The sequence below is a fragment of the Syngnathus typhle genome, linkage group LG8 (assembly GCF_033458585.1).
Source record: "Syngnathus typhle isolate RoL2023-S1 ecotype Sweden linkage group LG8, RoL_Styp_1.0, whole genome shotgun sequence".
NCBI classification, from domain to species: Eukaryota; Metazoa; Chordata; class Actinopteri; order Syngnathiformes; family Syngnathidae; genus Syngnathus; species Syngnathus typhle.
The window spans coordinates 12576789-12590552 of NC_083745.1; the positions used below are offsets into that span (position 1 = coordinate 12576789).

Sequence of the window (13764 nt, forward strand, 5' to 3'; positions counted from 1 at the left end):
GGTGGACACAGTGCCGAGCATTTAAAAGAGAGTGGCCAATTTGGCTCGACGTACGCGACGTGACGTTCAGCCACATGAACGTCAACATCAACCCGTCACAGATCGAGGTAAACGGACCAACACCTCGGATCTCGCCTAAGAATTGCCACAACAAATTTTAGTCCAGACTATGACGCACTAGCAAAAATGGGAGACCAACAACACTGTTCCCACTGAAAATGAAGGGGAGGCTCTCAAGTTTGTTGTAAAAAAATGCATTTTGAATATGAGTTGTACACATAGCAGGGATTAAAACTAGCGACCATTTTCATTTTCAAACAATGCAGGATGCTCAAGGACATTGATGCACCACCTGTTTGCGACTAATCTTAACCTGTAAAGTTCATCGCTGTGCGACCCTCCCCCACTGTCTGTTGTCTTCCGGGTTAGAGCACGCTGGCGTCAGATTTGTTGACTGCCGCTTCTGTCCCGGACCGTGTCTGTTACTTGTTTTTCGTTTTCCCGTTTTCAGTCCACCTGTCTCTTCTTTTATTTTTTCTCGTGTTGTCTTCCGTCCACCTCGCTTCCCCGCAGCTCCGCTCTCACCTATCTGTCTCCTCTACCAACTACGTTAGCCAGCTAGCCAACAGCCAACTGGACAAAACCACCACCGGACCCTCCTGCCTCCCGACTCGGAGCTTGTGGCCGCCTGCTGCGGACTCGACGGCAGCTCTGGCCCAGCTCTCTGGCCTTCCGTCCGGCGTCCGCGGGGGGCGGGCTCCACTCCCTGCGGGCTCGCCAACCGTGGCTCTGCTGTGTGCCGCCGTGGTGCGTTGGGGCCTGCCGTTCGAGCGGGTGCAGTCGAGGTCGACTGGCATCACCACCTGGTCCACTGCACTTTCCACACGAGGCTGGGATCCGTCGCCGCTACATCTGTCCGGCATTTCCCCGATGGCTCACCCATCTCCTCTTTTTGGACTACCAACCCCCCGTCACCCCCACCTCCCGTACTGGCAACCTCAACAACCTCCGCTCCCGCCCCTCCTGCTCCTCCATCCATCCCCTTTGCACTGCTGACCCATGTCCTGTTAACTATAACCTACTGTCTCTCCCCCCCCCCTCCACTCTTTTTTTTTATTCCATGTAAAGCGTCTTTGGGTTATTGAAAAGCGCTATATAAATTGAATGTATTATTATTATTCTTATTATTCTTAAGGCTTACTTTAAGGAAGTGTTTCCCGTTTCCTCACGTGTTACCAGGTGTTTGCGAGTTAAAACTCTGGTCTGATTTTCAGATACCCCTCACCGTGTTGCCGTTTTGATTACTTTATTTGGGTGTATGCTTTCACCGATTCTTCAAGATGATATATTTGGTCAGAATGTTTGCCGTTTGATGTGATCTCATAAGATAAACATCTTTCATTAATCTGACCCGCAGGCACTGAAGTGATGGAGACTGTTATTCATAATAACAGTGTCGTATTTTATGAGAATCACTGATAGCAGTTTTTTAGTGAATTATTATTATTATTTTTTTTAATGCTGTTAATAACTGCATTTGTTTTCAAAAAACTTGTTTGGTATATCCATGCTTTACTCCCTACCAAAATCTTTTATGCAATGACCTTTACAGGTCGCTTATATTACTTCACACAAACACTACGTCCATCTGCTCCTGGTTCGGCCCTCCGGTCCAAATTTAGAACCCAGTTCGGCCCGCGAGTCAAAAAGTTTGCCCACCCCTGTTGTAAAGTCTCATCTCGCGAGAGAAGTGGTTTTGGCTCTTTGAGATAGAAATTCCGAGCGCCTTCTCGATTTTTCAGCATATGCCTAATTTCAGAATCACCTTGTAAAGATTCATCTTTACTATAAGGTTTCGACTGTTTGAGGTAGAAATCCTGTTTTTTCTCAGGAACGTCAGAAATTGAGTTGATGTATGAAATAATACATAACCCGACCTCCCATGAGCCTTTTAAATCGATATGTTGCGCTAATTCCACTTTAAATTCTGAAAGCGTGTTGTCAGGAAAGATGTGCATGCTAGCATTTGAGGCTAATGTTACGTAGAATTCTCTCCGGACATAACTATCGGTTTTTAAATGTCTTTAACGCTATATGCAGGCACCCAGCTGTCAAATTTGGTTGGCCAGCCAACCCAGTGGATGAGAAACTCCCTTTTGCCTGACACGGTGCGTGATTTAAGAATTTTCTGTATACGGAAAATCTTTTTTTTTTTTTTTTTTTACTTTTTGTAATTCCGCTTTGTAAAAACTGCTTTCTATTAGCACACCGTCCAAGTCTGATATTTTGTAGACAGGCGGGACGCGATGGAGACATTGTTATCCTGAATATTTCGTCCGTGAAACTTTACAGATAACTTTGTCTCCACAGGTGGAAAACTCGGTAAAAGTCGTCTGGCAGATCTTTTTTGGGCCATCTTCTTGTTGATGTCTCTTTCTCGGCTTCAGGTCTGAGGGGCTGAGTCCTAGAAACGGGGCTTCTCTTATACAGAGGTGTGCTAATGATTACACGCCTTCTCCTAAAAAAAACGCCTCCTCATGTCCATAGGTATGCTAATGATTACACCCCCCATCCCAACCTACTGTGGAAGTAGATAAAAAAAGAGGGGGATATGTGTGTGTGTGTAGTAAAGTAGTGTGAGGCTAATCTAAAAGTCAATTTACGTTTCGCTCCAATCATATTTGTCCAGACACTGCTTGCTACAAAAAGCCTTGAAATACTCTCACCAGATGCTTGCATTCTCTCATGCCATTCCGTTAAAGGCACGTTAACTATTGTTTGAAAAATGCCACATTCGCTATTAAACACTTCTAGCGTCAGATACAATAGATCGATTAGCTCTCCATCTTCTACCCCATCGGTAATTGAGGAGAAACTTTAACCCGTAAAAAACATTTCCCGCTGGCCGTAATTCTTGAAACCCAGGTTATGTTCAGCTCACCTTGTAGGCCGTACTCGTTTAGAAATTCTGTCAAAACCTGGGGCAGGAGCTGATTTAACACTCCCCAGTCATTTGAGTTTAACAGCCCATACGTATTGTTTGCTTCAGAGTTGTTGCTGGTTGGTCCAGACAGTTCTCGGTTTTTCATGAAGAAAAATAGCTCCCCGACTTCATAAAAAAATTGAAACCCCCATAGAGTCTCCGTTGTCATGTCCCAGTTCTGTTCAAGTTTTTCCGTAGGAGGCTGTTGGATACGTTTGAGTCATGACTACATTTTACCGCGGCACCATTGACAGCGTCCTCTCCAGCTGTATTGCTGTTTTTGGTGGCGGCTGCACTGACTACGACTTGAACGCCCTGCAGCGCATAGTGAACACGGCTGGTAAGATTATTGGTGCTTCGCTCCCCTCCTTGAAGGACATTTACACGTCCCATCTCACCCGCAAGGCGACCACGATTCTGAGTGATGTGAGTCACCCCGCTCACTCTTTGTTTGAGCTTCTGCCCTCTGGGAAGAGGTACAGGAGCCTGCGCTCCCGCACCACCAGACTCTCCAACAGCTTCATACTCCAGGCTGTTAGGATCCTGAACTCGCCCCCCCTTTCTGCGTAGCGTCCTGTACTTTGCGCTATGCTCACTGTCTGCTGTACGCACACTGGCTCAGTTTTGCTCCTCTTATTTATTGGGTTATTTGTTTATTATTTATTCATCACTCATTTTATTTATTTATTATTTATTGTTTGTGCCTTCTTGTTTTTATTTTGTATCGTCTACTTGTATGTTTATCGTGTACTGTGTCTCGTCACCGTGGGATGGAGGAAACGGAATTTCGGTTTCTTTGTGTGTCTTGACATATGAAGGGATTGACAATAAAGCTGACTTTGACATATGTTTTTTTCCAGGAGCATTTAACAAACCGTCACCATCTTTACGGCTAAAATGGATACTAACAGGTGTTTCCGCTATCATGATTTAAGCTTCAGGTTTACAGTTTAACACCGTCGCTGTAGCTCTTTAAACTCAGCACTCACCAGCCCGACCTTTAATATACCTGCAGTAGGTCCACCCCCTGTCTCCTTAAAACCACACCTTTGTCACGTGTTTTATTCAAGACATGTTAGACTACTCCCCTAAAACTATCTAAACAAAATGTAACATACGAAATATGTTAGAAGTACAGCAAATATACTAAAATATAAGGCTTTCAGAGGCCTTCAACTGTCTTCTCAAAAATGATCTCCAACACACCCCAGTCATTTGAGTTCAACAAACCGGTACGTGCTGGTTGGTTCAGAGTTGTTGCCTTTGCGAATGGTTCAACTCTAATCTTTCTCTTTTGTCCTGACACCTCTCTAAAAACCCACAGCTGTACGAATCGTTCAACTTTGCTTTAATTCTAATCTGCAGGTTCAGAGTCGTTGCCCTAAATTTTCCTCCTTTGTCTTGACCCCCTCTCTAAAAACCCACACCTGTGCGAATCCTTCAACTTTGCTTGTAATTCTAGAGCTACAGGCCTCACAGTCAGTTTTTCTCCCTTTGCGATTGCTTCAACCCTTAGGATACTAATTTCAAACATGTCCCAACATAACACCTCTATTGCAAGTCTAATCTTCAGACATTTTGTCTCCAAAAAAACACACCTCTACACCCCCCTCAAAAACGGTCAGTTTTCCCCTTTGGCGATTGCTTCAACCCTTAGGATACTAATTTCAAACACGTCCCAACATAACACCTCTATTGCAATTCTAATCTTCATTTTGTCTCCAAAAAAACACACCTGGACATCCCCCACAAAAGCGGTCAGTTTTCCCCCTTTGCGATTGCTTCAAATCTTAGGATACTAATTTCAAACATGTCCCAGCATAACACCTCTATTGCAATTCTAATCTTCAGACATTTTGTCTCCAAAAAATCCCCAAAAAACCACCTGGACACCCCCCACAAAAGCGGTCAGTTTTTCTGCCTTTGCGAATGCCGTCCCTGGTGTTATCTTAGTGACAGTACACCCCTGCATCATTTGCAAAACAATAGACATACACCTGCCTCATTTGCATAACAATAGAATACACCTGCTTCATTTGCATAACAATGACATCAAAGGATAAGTGCATTATTATAGTGTGTCACAGGTCTGCAGGACAGTAATGTTTGCACAAACAAGTGAAACTTGCCTTGTTACTTGTTGGCTTAAACTGCAGTACTGTGAGGAGCATTGTTTTATCAAATAAACACTTGGGATATTCCTCATTGCGCTCTCAATTACAGTGGAGATGTGGCATTGTGCATCTATTTGGAGAGCACCAGAGGTTAGGAGGACAGGTTTGAATATTTCCCCCAGCAGTTCTGCCCTCTGTGAGTATACCTGTGGGTTCACACCCTGTGTGGTGTTGGTTTTCACCAGGTGGAGGAATTGGTTCCCACGTTCATAGTTCAGAACAGTCTTTTCAAGTGAAAAACTTTCACAGAAAGAACAGCATAAGCGCTGAAAGACAGAATCAAATGCACAAGTATTGAGCACAGACACTTTTGATGTGCAAAGTTTAACAGGCTGTTGATGGTTCCCATTTTTCAACAATGGCACCTTGACTTTTTCCCAGCCCACTTGTGTATCAATATGCAGCCATTCAGGACAAGGAGAGAGATAGGAAGTTATCTTTCTTTTTTTCGGTGGGACCGCTAAACCTCTCCAGTTTTCAACTGCACTGTCAGTAGATGCATCTGGCTCCGCTCCAGGATGAGATTTTTTTTCCCTTTTGTTTACTACTTCAGTTTGACAAGTACTGCAGACATTGTCAGGCTCTTTGACAGTCGTGGCATCACACACACATCCTTTTCACTTTTTTGTTTTGCAGAGCAAATCCGCATGTTTCCCTCAATGAAGGAAAGATGACGAGCAACAAACCGGTCCACACGAATGGGTAGGCTTTAAACTTGAGTAGGCCTTTTTTTTATGTTTTTGAACTTTGCTTCAACAGCTGCGGAACTTGTAGTGATGCTGGTGCTTTTGAAGAGAGGGACCATTATTGCTGTCCAGAGTGGCAAGTAACTTACAAGTCTTGTTATGTGGGGAATAATCTCAGGGAGGAAGTGGATGTTGTCTCGATCCCCATCAGCCATGGCAAGTGACCTGCTCTCCTCACATATTTCTGTCACCCACTGTCGGACATTAGTCTGGATGTGCTGATTTAATGCATCACCTGGTTCTTGTCCCTCAACTTCCTCATCTGAAATGGGGACAAATTCCTCTGCGATTTGCGCTCTCAAGTATTTCTTGCACTTTTCTGATGGGATAGGGGCTCCAGAATTGACATTACCCTCTGTCTCACTCCGTGCCACAATGGTAGAAGCACGAAGACGTTCTTTTGCATGTTGCAAACATTGTGACTTAAGAAGCTGTGCTATTGACCTGACAAAGAAATCCTTAACACAAGGTATTTTGTCTTTCAGGCAGTCCCATCGGCAGATCATCTTAATACAGTGTGCGACATCTACCCTGACAAAACATGGGGGTAGATGTCCAGGTTGATTCCCACGTGAAATGTTAAAGCTCTTCAGATCAGGATGAGGGGTAAAAGCTTTGACTAGAACTCCAAGAATCGCCAGAGAAAAGTCACTCACTGCTTCTTTAGGAACAGATGCACCTGCATGGGTCCATTCTTTCAGCCACTGTGTGATAGCATTAACATCATGCTTCTCTGACAGCCTCTGCACGACTGGGATACTGGAGCTGGTATGCCCTGTCATAACACCCTGATACAGGAAGATATGGCCAGACATGCCATTCGGTCTCATCAGTTTTTTAACTATTGAGCCAGTTGCATCAATATTGGGTGAGATTTCTTTAAGCTCTTGTACACATCTATTTGTGTTTGACTCCAATAGTGACAGAAAAACTGATCAAGTCTAATGTCTTTGATGCTGATGTCATTGTGAGGTGCACTGTATTTCAACATCTGCAATGAGAAAATTGGATTTTTGTCACCTAATGCCTAATCATTTTTCTCTTGCTTTGCCTTGCGCAGGGTGGCCAAATTTGGCAGGTGGCTTGGCTCAGAGTCTCCGAAGTCCATCAGTTTATTTGCCTGTGATGCTCGCCATACATGTGGTTCCATCCTGCCCTCACAAAGTTCCTTGGCTACCTCCACACGCAACTGTCCAGATAGAAACCAGTGTCTAGGGCAGGGGTGGGCAATTATTTTTTCCATGGGGCCACATGAGAAACAGAAAATATTGTGGGGGGCCGGGTCAAAAGGCTTAACTCAATTCTACATAATATTAATTGTAATTGTAGTTTTTTAATTGTATTTTTTTTAATAAAAAGTAGTAAATAGCATTATTTTTGACAAGCTGGTAAGAGTATATGTTATGATTAAGCCAGGGGTGGGCAAACTTTTTGACTCGCGGGCCGAACTGGGTTCTAAATTTGGACCGGAGGGCCGAACCAGGAGCATATGGACGTAGTGTTTGTGTGAAGTAATATAAGCGACCTGTAAAGGTCATTGCATAAAAGATTTTGGTAGGGAGTAAAGCATGGATATTCCAAACAAGTTTTTTGAAAACAAATGCAGTTATTAACAGCATTAAAAAAAATAATAATAATAATTCACTAAAAAACTGCTATCAGTGATTCTCATAAAATACGACACTGTTATTATGAATAACAGTCTCCATCACTTCAGTGCCTGCGGGTCAGATTAATGAAAGATGTTTATCTTATGAGATCACATCAAACGGCAAACATTCTGACCAAATATATCATCTTGAAGAATCGGTGAAAGCATACACCCAAATAAAGTAATCAAAACGGCAACACGGTGAGGGGTATCTGAAAATCAGACCAGAGTTTTAACTCGCAAACATCTGGTAACACGTGAGGAAACGGGAAACACTTCCTTAAAGTAAGCCTTAAGAATAATAAGAATAATAATAATACATTCAATTTATATAGCGCTTTTCAATAACCCAAAGACGCTTTACATGGAATAAAAAAAAAGAGTGGAGGGGGGGGGGGAGAGACAGTAGGTTATAGTTAACAGGACATGGGTCAGCAGTGCAAAGGGGATGGATGGAGGAGCAGGAGGGGCGGGAGCGGAGGTTGTTGAGGTTGCCAGTACGGGAGGTGGGGGTGACGGGGGGTTGGTAGTCCAAAAAGAGGAGATGGGTGAGCCATCGGGGAAATGCCGGACAGATGTAGCGGCGACGGATCCCAGCCTCGTGTGGAAAGTGCAGTGGACCAGGTGGTGATGCCAGTCGACCTCGACTGCACCCGCTCGAACGGCAGGCCCCAACGCACCACGGCGGCACACAGCAGAGCTACGGTTGGCGAGCCCGCAGGGAGTGGAGCCCGCCCCCCGCGGACGCCGGACGGAAGGCCAGAGAGCTGGGCCAGAGCTGCCGTCGAGTCCGCAGCAGGCGGCCACAAGCTCCGAGTCGGGAGGCAGGAGGGTCCGGTGGTGGTTTTGTCCAGTTGGCTGTTGGCTAGCTGGCTAACGTAGTTGGTAGAGGAGACAGATAGGTGAGAGCGGAGCTGCGGGGAAGCGAGGTGGACGGAAGACAACACGAGAAAAAATAAAAGAAGAGACAGGTGGACTGAAAACGGGAAAACGAAAAACAAGTAACAGACACGGTCCGGGACAGAAGCGGCAGTCAACAAATCTGACGCCAGCGTGCTCTAACCCGGAATACAACAGACAGTGGGGGAGGGTCGCACAGCGATGAATTTTACAGGTTAAGATTAGTCGCAAACAGGTGGTGCATCAATGTCCTTGAGCATCCTGCATTGTTTGAAAATGAAAATGGTCGCTAGTTTTAATCCCTGCTATGTGTACAACTCATATTCAAAATGCATTTTTTTACAACAAACTTGAGAGCCTCCCCTTCATTTTCAGTGGGAACAGTGTTGTTGGTCTCCCATTTTTGCTAGTGCGTCATAGTCTGGACTAAAATTTGTTGTGGCAATTCTTAGGCGAGATCCGAGGTGTTGGTCCGTTTACCTCGATCTGTGACGGGTTGATGTTGACGTTCATGTGGCTGAACGTCAAGTCGCGTACGTCGAGCCAAATTGGCCACTCTCTTTTAAACGCTCGGCACTGTGTCCACCTTACTTTTACTTGGGCGACTCATTTTAATGGAAGGATTCCAGGGGAAGGTTTGTGGGTGGCTTTAGCGCAAAACTGCATCTGAAAGCTCAGCGCGCGAATTACAAGAATGCTGTCGTCACAGCCCACGCTCTAAATTCGGGACTGATACAAATAGAGCGCGAGTGCGCCATGTCCGTACTACTGAGTACGTACACGCACATAGAGCGCGAGTGCGCCATGTCCGTACTACTGAGTACGTACACGCACTTGTGAGTGTTCACCGAGCTTTCTGACACGGCTTCCGGTAGTAAATGCGCAGGCGAGCGCTTCCCCATCTACTGGGGAAACGCAGTCATTGCAGGCAAAATGACCAAAAAAAAAAAAAAGTTTAATAATACAATTTGTTCAGGATTGGCGGGCCGGATTAAACGGTCCCGTGGGCCGGATGTGGCCCGCGGGCCGTAGTTTGCCCACCCCTGGATTAAGCAATGAAAAAATGAGGTTGCCTTCAAAAAAGTGTTTATTCAGATTTTCCCAAGACAATGTTAAACAAAATGTGAACATTTTTAACATTTGTGACTCATTATATTAATCATTTTCAGTCAAATTCACAAGAAAACACGTTTTGAGTTTCACGTTCAGTACCGTTGGAAAGAGATTCTTAGCTTTCTAAAGACACACGTCTTGTACTCTAAATATCAAACAAGATACATCATATTATAATGATTGTCACTAAACTGTGACTTTGAGAAAAAGGCCATCAAAGAAAGTGTTCCATTCACTGCTAACTGGTGCCTTTACATGCCAACATTTGTAGTCTAACCACCTCATTTGGTGTTTTTCAGTTCTTTTTTTCTTGTTCAGTGTGAGAAATCTAGTCTCTGTTGGGCTTTAACAAGTACATCAAAGTCAGGTTGAATGTCTGAGGTGCAGATGCGAAGCAAAGCTGACAGATCATCAGTGAGAGAGGATCTATATCTGGATTTGGTAAACTTCATTACTGAGAATGTTTGTTCACATATGTAGGTAGAGCCAAAGAGTACCAACATCTTCTGAGCATGTCTCCTCATGTTTGGAAAGTTCTCCTTCTTGAGAGAAGAGTAAAAATCCAGCAGCGATCTTGACTTAAACTGCTCTGCCAGTACTGCATCAGACTGCAGGTCAATGAGTTCTAGCTGAACATCACTGGGTGCATGATCCACACTGCAGGTAAAGGGAGAGGAAATCATGCACAGTTCATCCTCGATTGTTCTGAGGTCTTCAAAGCGCCTTGAAAACTCACCATGCAATGCTCCTAACATGGATGAGTACCTGCAGAGGTGATCAGCTGAAGGTGTAACTTCTTTCAGGGTTTGCATGTGAGTGAGAGTGTTGCTCTCCAGTTGGCTTGAAATAAACTGTATCTTTCTCATAAAAGCTTTCACCAGGCTGCTCATTTCATGAACAAAAAGGCCCTTGCCTTGCAGTTTGGTATTCAGTTCATTCATCAGTGCAGTCACATCAACAGCAAATGCAAAATCTGCCATCCAGTCCTCATCTGAGAGCTGTGGGATGTCTTTGCCTTTTTTCTCACAAAACCCTTGAATCTCTGCTTTCAGGTCCCAAACTCTTTTTAGCACTTTGCCCAGGCTGAGCCATCTGACAGCTGTCTGGTAGCTGATGTCACTATGCTCACTCTCATGCTCCTCCAAAAGTGCAACAAACTGTCTGTGATTCAATGCTCGTGCCCTGATGAAGTTTACTATTTTAGTTACAACATCAATAACATGGTTAATTTTTAGCACTGACTTGCACAACACATGCTGGTGTATAATACAATGCAAAAATACCAATTTCTGGTCTGCGTCGATTTCACTCACTTTATCTTGCATACGTTTCAAAAGACCGACATTTCTCCCGGTAAGATTCGGACAACCGTCCGTAGTGACACCAGCCATTCTGTCCCATCTCAGTCCCAGTGTGTCCATGCACGCATTTAACTCCATGATCAAGTCTCTCCCTGTCGTTCTCCCTTTCATTGGCCGGATTGCAGCCAGCTCCTCCGTAATCTTAAAGTCCGTTATCCCACGAACAAACACGAGTAACTGGGCTGTATCACGGACATCATAGCTCTCGTCCAAAGCCAAGGAGAAAAAGTCAAAACTTGCCACTTCACTTTCCAGCTGAAGCTTCAGGTTTCCCGCGATGTCCTCAATCCTCCTGGTCACGGTTCGCCGGGAAAGCGGGACTTGCTCAAATGCTTCCCTTTTTTCAGGGCATATTAGTGCTGCAGAGTCCACCAAGCACTCTTTCACAAACCCCCCCCTCTGAGAATGGCTTACAGTTTTTAGCGATTTTGTGGGATATCACAAAGCTCACATGTTTATTTTGTAATTCCCTATTAACACGGGCCAGTGAGAGTCAAGCAAAGGGCCGTATGTGGCCCGCGGGCCGTAGTTTGCTCACCCCGCTTTTTTTTTTTTTGTTGCACAAAGTAGTACTGTTTTGGCAGTCGCTGCTTGTTGCACACAAAGTTGATACAGTACAATATTTTGTAAACCTATCCTCTGTTAGGACAATATTTTGTGGCAGTGTATGATCTGATTGGTGGTGATCCCTGATTGGTGCCCCTCATACCCAGCCAGCCCATCAGTGCAGGGGGGCGTGGCTTCATCAGTGATTGGTTTCAGATGTGCCATCAGGTGCACTAATTGAACCTCCTATTTAGAAAGGACTCTGCATTCAGGCTGGCTGTTTGTGTCATGTGAATTGTGTTGCAGTGTCAATCTGTCACCATAATTGTTTGGGTGTGTTTGTGCTGGTGTTCTTACGTAGTACTTTGTCAGGGAAAACTTTCCTAACACAATAAAGCATTCAAGCCTAATGGTGCCAAAATGAATTTTAAGACCTGAAGCATTTCAGAAAAATGTATAAAGAAGTTTTGATTCATGTCTTGCGATGTCGTATGCTCATTAGGGACACCTATTTCCAGCAATTGTGTGGAAATCTTCAATAGTAGAAAAAAGAACAGGTTAACGGCGGCCGTGCTGCAGCGATGGCTTTTATGGCAGACAGTCGTTCCCTATGCTCATGTAGAATAAAAATGCTTCCCTTTGCTCTTAATTGTCTGTAAAGAGCCGCACACGTAATCACAGAGGCAACTCAGTTGCAGGACATTAAATTTGAACAATGGCAAATTGACCAGCCTTTACAATGTCATAAATTCCATTTAGTCTTAACATTATTGGCAAAATTTCATGAAAGTTTCGTTCCTTCATTTTAGGTTTTTCTGATGTCATTGATCTTGATAGAAATTTAGAAAAACATACAGAGATCATAAAACCACGTCACGTCCCGAACCCAAACTTGCATATGAGTGGGGAATTCAGTTGGATTCTGTCAGAGTGTAAATTATGCTGTTGGGAATATACATATATTGCCGTGGGAATATTGAAACAACCTCCCTAGGTAAATTGAATGACCTTATCATGCATATAGATAATTTCTTGAATGATTATATACATTAATTATCACAGGCCATCGAACTGGGGTGCCGTGGGCCAATCGGAATGCTCATCTCCCTGGTTCCACTGTTTTATATGTATTTTGCGCTAGCCATGATGTTCAGTTGAAATAAACCACAGTAGCGGCAACCCTAGTGTGATCATTGACACATCCGAGAGCAAACTTTTACGTACATGGTGTCAGGAATAAGATGAGCCTTCTCGCCGGCGAGTTTTTATCTTTTCTTTACCGTGTACGTGTAGTGCTCGTTTATTACGTTACGTTTTGTTCGCGTTGGCTACCATAACGACAACAAGCCGCTCTTCTTTCCTGAAATGGCGGACGTATTTTGCAGACCCGACCCCCACATTTTCAACTAGAACATCGCAGAGAATTGCCGTGTTTTTGAAAGGGAATATGCTGTCTTCATTGCCGCGGCACAGCCAAGACCAGGCTTACGTCCTCCTCAACATCGCTGAAACATCGAGCGGGAGGGTCTATGCCCCAAAGGTGCGGGTTCCTGACGGTGAAGGATGGTTAAGGATTGTCACTAGAGAAGATCCGGTGTGCCTTAAAAGAAAGTTAGCTGAAATCGGCAACCCACAAAACAAAATTTGTAACCAAACGGAAACTACAGGTTCAAGAGGCTCCGTTTCTAGTTCAAAAGTTGAAACGGGTTGAATCGGACAAAAATGCTAAAAGTTATAGTAAATGTTATATTTAAGTCACTACTGGTTTCATTTAAGGCACTTGTTGAAATAAGGTCAATTTATTTGGTGCACTTCCGGTTTACCTGAGATCACTTCCAGTTTGTTTTGGGGCACTTCAAAGTCAAAGTCAGCTTTATTGTCAATCTCTTCACATGTCAAGACACACAAAGAAACCGAAATTACCTTTTCTCTATCCCACAGTGACGAGACATATTTCATGATAGACATACAAGTAAACGACACAATATAAAAACAAGAAGGCACCAACAATAAATAAGAGTGATGAATAAATAATAAATAAACAGATACACAATAAATAAGAGGAGCAAAACGGAGCCAGTGTGCATACAGCAGACAGTAAGCACAGCACAAAAGTACCGGACGCTACGCAGAAAAAAGAAGCGAGTTCAGGATCCCAACAGCCTGGAGTATGAAGCTGTTGTTGAGTCTGGGGTGTGGGAGAGCAGGCTGCTATACCTCTTCCCAGAGGGCGGAAGATCAAACAAAGAGTGAGGGGGGTGACTCACATCACTCACAATCGTGGTCGCCT

General features: G+C 44.2%; 1 long non-coding RNA gene across 2 annotated transcripts; it reads left to right on the plus strand.

The window, feature by feature from the left end:
* The first annotated feature begins 1160 nt into the window (after positions 1 to 1160).
* LOC133158304 (uncharacterized) lies at positions 1161 to 13375 on the plus strand. 2 transcript variants are annotated; one of them, XR_009715190.1, is made up of 5 exons: positions 1161 to 5293; positions 5794 to 5859; positions 6389 to 6509; positions 6644 to 6771; positions 6964 to 13375. It is a non-coding gene; the product is annotated as an uncharacterized LOC133158304 (long non-coding RNA). The 2 variants fall into 2 exon arrangements; XR_009715189.1 differs by having other exon boundaries at positions 1162 to 5293; positions 5794 to 6063; positions 6393 to 6509.
* Positions 13376 to 13764: the final 389 nt, after the last annotated feature.